The 8512-nt window shown below is 43.4% G+C and overlaps 1 long non-coding RNA gene across 1 annotated transcript; it reads left to right on the top strand.

Annotated features, from left to right (window-relative positions):
• The first annotated feature begins 343 nt into the window (after window positions 1-343).
• On the top strand, window positions 344-3968 carry LOC123157442 (uncharacterized). Its single transcript, XR_006478976.1, has 3 exons — window positions 344-981; window positions 1837-1908; window positions 3597-3968. It is a non-coding gene; the product is annotated as an uncharacterized lncRNA (long non-coding RNA).
• Window positions 3969-8512: the final 4544 nt, after the last annotated feature.

The raw sequence follows: 8512 nt of genomic DNA, 5'->3' as shown, positions 1-8512 counted from the left end.
TGCGGGTCGTACCGACAGGCCGTCGTGGGGGACACTACACCACGAAAAACATTAAGGGCAATCAACTGCCGGGAAAAGTTAAGAATTTGGGTCACTTATACTGCCGGCAAAACTTTAGCTGCTGGGAAAAAAATTATAGGGCGTGCTATGTGCCGGCGATAATGAACTTACAAGGGCAGTCTATCTGCCGGCGTCTTTAGGGTCGGTCCATCTGCCCTAAAAAGTAAATGAGGGCGGATGCACTGCCGGTATGCATGTTGGCGGGGATTAAAAAATTCGGACCAAAAAAGCGCGCGAGGCAGCCGCGGAGAAGCGAAAAGATAGAAGTCACTGGAAGCGCACGGCCGCACGCAGCCCTAATTTCTTTCCCCACATCCAGTCCCCACCTCTTCCCTCAGCGCCGCACTCACCAAGTCAACATCGATCCCCATCGCCCCGCATCATCGCCGCCCGGTGCCGTCGCCTTGGATCCCCCACCCGCACCATCGCCGCCCGGCCGGTGCCGTCGCCCCCAGCCCCTTCGTCCAGTACCGCGCCGCCCCCTCTCTCTCTCGTCGCTCCTCCTCTCCCCCGATCTGGATCTGGAGGGAGAGCGCCTGGTCGCCGCCCTACCTTCTCTACCCGTCGCTCCCCACCTCTCCTCCCTCCCACTGTGCCTGCCTCCATGAGCTCCGGCCTCTCCCCAGCCGGCGACGCCCCTTTCCTTCCACAGCCAACGACGACCAATCGTCTCCGACGAGCCGCCGTGGTCTGCCCTCCTCCTACTTGAGTCAGATCCGGCCACCCCAGCCTCGGATCCGGCCACCCCAGCCTCGCAACCGGCATCCACCGCCCACCTGCATGCCTCGTCGTCGTAGGACACCGCCAGGATTGTTGAGCTGCTGCTCCTTGTGCTGCTGTTGATGTGTTGTGTTGATTGGGTGCTTACCGTTGGGGAGCATGGCATCTGGGAGCCAAATATCATCGGAGTATGGAGATTTGGTAAGCATACTTGAGCACTTGAAAAATACTACGCCATGGCATCTAACTGTACTCTGTACGTTGCTCCCTCTTCTTTTCGTTCCTCTGTTCTGCTTCTTCCCAATAGTAACTGTATGTACGGTCCGGATGAAGTTTATTGTGAGAGTTTTTCTGCATTATAACTATATACGAAATATGCTCTGTTTTAGTCTCTCATTCCCTTTAAAATCAAATCCCCACTGCAGCCATATCTTAATTAGTCAAATTAAATGTCCTGTTTACAATTTCTGCAGTGCAAAAGGCCCTTTTGATTCTGGCGTCATTGCGTTAAAACAAATAATCATTCTAGTTGTTCTTCAGATATTTTGTTTGCAATTCTGCATACACAGGGAGCCAATAGAAGTGACAGAACAAGTGCTTTTGTGGGTCTACTTTTCTTGGTTGTGCAGTAATGCATCCGCTCAAGTAATTTGCTCTGACTAGAAGCTGCTACTGGCAAATGCCGATGTGGCTAGATGACATCGTGTCAATTGAATTTGAGTCAGCTAGCATAAAGATTTTGCTATCAAATGCAGTTCTTTAGTTATACTTAATAACACGTTTTGTGCCCTGGTGTGTTTGTGAGATACTGAGACGTCTTGCTTCTTTCATTGCGTAGCTAGCCTTTTCTCATAAAGTTTACATGTGGGAGAACAAATTGACCAGAATACCATGTGCCATAAATTCACCTTTTCTCCTAACAGACTTATACTTGGCACAATGATCTTTTTAGAGAAAACCTTGATGGGTCCAAAGCTGTCCAGATGCATTGTGACTTGTGAGTGATGGTTGAGATGTGGTGCAAAACGGAATGGAATAAACTTCTTGTGCTTGCAGGGAGCGGAAGCGGATTTGATCGGGGGTCACCGTGAAGAGAGTGCTTCCTTGGCTCGCTACCAAAGGAAAATGGTGAGTTTGTTACTTGAGTAAAACTATCATCTTTGTTCTTAATTTTTATTGTCTCTTTAATGAGTAGATACTATGTAGTATCTTGGCACATTGTTAGGATTAAGACATACATCTATTGCCTCTATAATCAATACATACTATAGTACTTGCTCTCTAAAAAATGGTCGAACAATGCCAAACTGAAAGTAACAACGATGCTGGCACTCGTTCATTTATAGTTCCATATAGAAGATGCAAAAGGCTGGAACTTCATTCCTTGACGTGTAACATACTGCAACTTCATGCTGCTTGTCAGTATGGAACACCACGGGTAGTTAGCGCTTGTGTTTTGCTCATGCTCCTGGCAAATCCTTTTGGTTCAGAAAGCTTCTGTGTTCTGGTATGCTCCTTGGTAATTTTTATTTCAGAGTGACTAGTTTCTACTCATTCCTGTTTCTGTCTTTAAGAATAGTTTGGAAACTTAAATGTGTTTCTGTCTTTAAGAATAGTTTGGAAACTTAAATGAGGATGTGTTGCTTTCTACAACACCTGTAAGCTATGTTCTTAAATATTGTTTCTTAAATTACCGCAGAGTTAAGGTTCATTTTTCCCGGTGTATTGATTTAAAGATAAGGCCTTAAAGGGCGTGTCTTTAAAACTCTACTAGTATTGTTGTACATGTACCAGTCTTGTTGCCGTCACTAGGCATTTTCAATATATATATTTGATATTTGGAGAATAAGTAGTTTATATGAATCATATGCTGGACGAAAATATTTCCATATATAAATATGCCATGACTAATTGATAATTTTATTATATGTTGGATGCTTTTTTGACCTTCTGGGAGATATGATATATGAGCAAGTGTTTCAAACTTTTGACCTTTTCTGTTAAGTTTATATGTAAACTACTACCCTTTGAAGATATGAGAATGAATGCCATGTGATACAAGTTAAGCTTGCTTACTGTACTGTGAACTGAACCTGCCTTTTGTCTCTTGGGATGTTGAAATTTCACTAGTATATATATCACAAGTCAAACTGAAGAGAGTTCCATCCATACGACAAAATCTTCAACGAGAGCTTAGCTAATCGCTTCAACTCTGTTGTTCTTAAATTTCTATTATCATCTAGGTTGAGCATTTGTATCATAGCATTTGCGTGAACTATGGTTTGGACCGTCAACAATGCAAAGATTCTTTATTTGGAAAATCAGTTCGTAGACAATAGATGAATCATTTGAGTAGTTCTGTGGCATGGTTTGAGATCTTCTGTAGTCCAGAGTGATCTTACATTTCTTTGCCTGCATAGAATCCACTTCCTCGCCACATTTTCCATTTTCTCAAATGCACAGAAGGTAATCTGTGTCACTTTTCTCCATCTCCATTGCTTAATGCTCATTTCTTTACATTAGTGCATCTAAGTGGACAATCTTTTAGTAATGGGTGTGTGTGTATTCTCATTCCAGTAAATAAATATTAAGCAATTACATTTAGTTGACTAGGCCTTAATATCTGATTCACTCAAACAATTAAATGCATGTTAAATGTAAAAGCCACATTGTAAAGTGCTAAGAGCATTGTTTGTTTATAATCTGGTATTTGTTCTGTAATCTACTATCTGGTTGAAGCTATGGAGTCTAGTGAGCAGGTTGTGCTTTTATTAAATACTTCTAATATGTGGTAATTGGTTTGCTTCTTTTTTCAGGTCTGCTTTTGCACCCCACAAGTTTATAGATGTATGTTTTGTGAGCTAAAAGGACCTATTGGTAGAATCTAACTCGGTTTTTGGATTTTAATATCTATCTGATGAATTAGCACTCTAGGATGGAATCAGTTTCTAACTGAAACTAGATGTTATGTTTGGTGATGTTATACTGGAGACATGAACCTACAAATGTATGTATGTATACATGATGGATTGTTGTCCTTTTGGCTGTGATGTAGTACTGGACTTGTGAACCTGTATGTATGCTGTGATGCAGTACTAGACTCGTGAACCTACAAATGTATACATATGTATGTATGCATGCAGACATGATGTATTGTTGAGATATATATTATGATGCAACTTGAATTACTCGACATGCGTGATTTTCCGTGTACACATTGAATTCTAGATTATGGTATAAAATTGGGTGGAGAGAAATGATAGGTTGAATTCCAAGGTAATTTGTGCGTTGGCAGTGTACTTAATTAAGGGCACATTCATTGCCAGGAATTCTTCTATCTGCCCTGTATTGTCAGTCTGCCGGGAAAAATCTATTTGCCGGGAATAGTTCTAACTGCCGGCAAAAGGTCCAGCAATGTAGGTCAGAGGAACTGTCGGGGTTTCTTATAACTGCCGGGAATTGTATTTCCCGACAGGACTTTCAAGGGCAGTTCATATTTGCCGGCAAAAGGCATTACCGGCAGACTTTTTGCCTCCACTAGCTGGTTTTCCCGGCAGATAAGGCGACCCCATAATTTTTGTCATGGTGTAGTGGGACAGGGCTCCGCCTGCCCAGAGTGATGTCAGGGGAGAGTGGCAACAGTGCCACGTCGTGCGGAGATCTCCGCCCGTACGGGATACTATGGCCGCGCCAACCCCAGGATTCGGGGGTGAGGGCTTTACTGTTGCCATGCCCCGTCTCGTCCTCTTGATGGGGGCACAGACTCTGAGGGTGCGCGGTAGCCGCCTGCTAGATGCCGCCTTCCATAGAGACCGGTCGGCTGGAGCCGTCCGCTCGTGATTCTGTCTGTTGGTGGTTGGCCGCCCTCTGGCAGCCGGCCGTTCGGCTGGCCGGCCCTTAGAGGGCGGAGCTTCGGCCTAGGACGCAGCAAGAGGCGGAGCCGGCCCAAGGTCTTGATAAATTCAGGGACTCGGGTGAGCCTACCCGTGGCCCATTACGCCGACATTTTCTCATATAGGGGCTTCGTGAAGATATCTGCCAATTTCTCTTCAATGTTGACATGAATGATATCAATGTCTTCCTTAAACACATGGTCTCTGAGAAAGTGATGACGGATCTGTATGTGCTTTGTCTTCGAATGCTAAACTGGATTGTGAGCAATCTTGATAGTGCTTTCATTGTAACTGTAGAGGGGCACATTCTTCATGTTGATGCCATAGTCCTTGAGGGTTTGCTTCATCGAGAGAAGCTGAGCACAACAAGATCCAGCAGCAGTGTATTTAGATTCAGTAGTAGAGAGTGATACATAGTTCTGCTTCTTTGAAGACCAACTGACGAGCGATCTTCCAAGAAAGTGACATGTGCCTGATGTGGAATTGTGATCAGCTTTGTCACCAGCATAATCAACATCTAAGCATCCCACTAGATCAAACTCTGAGCCCTTTGGATACCATAATCCTAGTGTTGGGGTGTGAGACAAATATCGAAGTATTCGCTTCACAGCGAGGCGATCCGACTCCTTTGGTGCCGCTTGGAATCGACACACATGCAAACGCTGAGCATTATATCTGGCCTAGATGCATTAAGTACAATAAAGAACAAATCATGGAGCGGTATACCTTTTGACCAAACTCTTTACCATTGTCGTCGGGGCCCAGTTGGCCTTTGGTTGGCATTGGCGTCATGTACCCTTTGCAGTCTTGCATTCAAAACTTCTTTGCAATCTTTGAGGTATTTTTCTTGTGATATGAAGATTTCATTTCTTTGTTGATGGATTTGAAGATCAAGAAAGAATTTCAGCTCTCCCATCATGGACATATGATATTGCTCTTGCATCATATGCCCAAACTCATCACTGTATCTCTTATCAGTGCAGCCGAAGATAATGTCATCCACATAGATTTGGCATACAAATAGCTCTCCATCATATGTCCTCGTGAACGTAGTGGGGTCTAGAGAACCAAGTTTGAAGCCTTTTCTCTTCATGAAGTCTTTGAGTGTGTCATACCAAGCGCGAAGAGCTTGTTTGAGGCCATACTATGCCTTGTTGAGCTTGTAGACCATATCAGGTCTCTTTGGATCTTCAAAACCTGGTGGTTGAGCTACATAAAATTCTTCAATTTTGCCATTGAGGAAGGCACTCCTCACATCCATTTGGTACAGAAGGATGTTGTTGTGGTTGGCATAGGCTAGTAGTATGCGAATGGCTTCAAGCCTAGCCATGGGAGCAAAGGTTTCATCAAAGTCAATTCCCTCTACTTGTGTGTAACCTTGAGCAACGAGACGAGCTTTGTTTCTGATGACTTGACCATGTTCATCTTGTTTGTTGCGATAGATCCATTTGGTGTCAATGATATTGTGGTTGCATGGATCAGGACGGTTAACTAGCTCCCAGACATTGTTGAGCTCAAATTGTTGAGGCTCTTCTTGCATAGCTTGAATCCATTCTGGTTCCATAAAAGCTTCATCGACTTTCTTGGGTTCGGATATGGACACGAATGCAAAGTTCCCACAAAAGTTTGCTAGTTGTGTTGCTCTTGATCGAGTGAGTGGACCAGGTGCATTGATGCTATCAATTATCATCTCAATCTGAACTTTATTGGCCACACGATGATGAACTGGGCAAATATTTTGTTGTTGCTGATCATTGTCTTCACCTTTAGCATTATCTTCAGGCTCAACATTGTCTTCACGTTGAGTAGGAGCTGGAATGATGATTTCTTCTTTAGTCCGTTCCTCGGCGGGTATGATTTCCCAGTACCCAATAGCTTGATAGATTCACTAGGAGAAGCTTCATCTAGCACATTTGGCAGGTTCTCTCTTTGCGAGCCGTTAGTCTCATCGAACCGCACATCTACCGTTTCAACCACTTTATAGTGAAAGAAGTTGAAGACTCTGTAGGTGTGCGAATCCTTTCCGTAACCTAGCATAAAATCTTCATGTGCTTTCGATGCAAATTTGGAAGTGTGATGTGGATCTTTGATCTAGTACCTGGCATCAAAGACTTTGAAATAGCTTTCGTTTGGCTTCTTACCAGTAAGTAGTTTATAAGTTGTCTTCTTGAAGAATTTGTGAAGATAAGCCCTGTTGATGATGTGGCAGGCAGTATTAATGGCTTTGGGCCAGAACTTTCTTAGAGTCTTGTACTCATCGAGCATCGTACGAGCCATTTCAATAAGGGACCTGCTCTTGCGCTCCACGACACCATTCTGCTGAGGAATGTATAGAGTAGATAGCTCATGTGTGATGCCAAGTGTATCATGGTAAGTGTCAAGGCTAGTGTTCTTGAATTCTGTGCCATTATCACTCCTGGTGTGCTTGATCTTGATGCCATAGTTGGTCATAGCACGGTTGGCGAAGCGTCTGAAGTCATCCTGCACTTCAGTCTTATATAGAATTATGTGCACCTAGGTATATCTAGAATAATCATCAACAATAACGAAGCCATGAAGATGTGCAGTGTTAGTAAGGGTTGAGTAGTGAGTAGGGCCAAATGAGTCCATATGTAGCAGCTCAAAGGGATGTGAAGTAATCATGATTTTCTGCGAGGGATGTTTTGCCCTAGTCATCTTCCCAGCTTCACAAGCACCATATAGATGATCCTTCTTGAACTTGACGCCCTCGATGCCAATGATATGCTTCTTCATCACAAGATTGTGCAAGTTTCTCATGCCTTCGATACCAAAGCCAGCATTCAGAAGCTTTTGCTAGAACACATACGACAAGCTGTGGTCCTGCGGAGAAATCTACCATATACAGATCACCTCTTCGATAATCTTCGAAGACTAGAGATTTGTCAGAAGCCATAAGCACAAGGAAACAATATTTTCCAAATATCACAATCATGTCAAGGTCACAAAGTATTGAGACAGACATTAAGTTGTATCCAAGGGATTCAACAAGCATCACTTTATCCATGTGTTGATCCTTTGAGATAGCAACTGTACCTAGGCCCAATACCTTGCTTTTACCAGTGTCAGCGAATGTGATGTGGGTTTTAGTAGATGGTACTAGGGTTGAATCCATGAGAAGACTTCAATCACCAGTCTTGTGGTTAGTGTATCCACTGTCCATAATCCATTCAGTAGCTTTCAGAGTCATACCCTACAATGCAGTTGTGGGATAGGCTTCACCAAGAGTATTGTGAAGCACAAACATTTGATGAACAAGCATACTATCAAAATTAAGATTCTTGGATGGTAAGATAGGATGCTCATCAAGAAATCATGGGACGAAATAAATGGTAAGAACATTTTGGCATTTTATCTTGCGTCCCACAAGATGATTTAGGTCCCCAGCATTGTCTTCAGAAGTCAATGATTTCCGGCTGGAGACCTTTCCCTGCAAGATAAGTTAATTCTTCTTAACCACCCACATCTTAAGGGGTGGCTTAGAAGCAATGAGTCTAAGTGCATCATATGAGCATTTTGGATTTGGAGCCCTAGCAAATAGTTTTGCAGGAGGTGAATAATACTCATAAGAATATGCAGAAAAGTTCTTTGTTTTGTGAACATAGAGGTTTGAGGAAACACGCTCATATTCATGAGTTTGATGATGGTTTCCCTGCAAAACATTGGCGTTAGAGTGACCTTGTGAGGTCCTCTCTTTGTATGAAGCCTTTAGTCTGGGGTTTGTCTTCTTCCCTGGTGGTGTCATGATGACATTCATGGGAAGTTTCTCAAGACAACTTTTCAGGACCGAGATCTTCTTCATAGGTGGCCCGTGTCGGTGT

Source organism: Triticum aestivum, chromosome 7B, assembly GCF_018294505.1.
Source record: "Triticum aestivum cultivar Chinese Spring chromosome 7B, IWGSC CS RefSeq v2.1, whole genome shotgun sequence".
NCBI classification, from domain to species: Eukaryota; Viridiplantae; Streptophyta; class Magnoliopsida; order Poales; family Poaceae; genus Triticum; species Triticum aestivum.
This window is presented reverse-complemented; position numbering and strand designations above follow the sequence as displayed.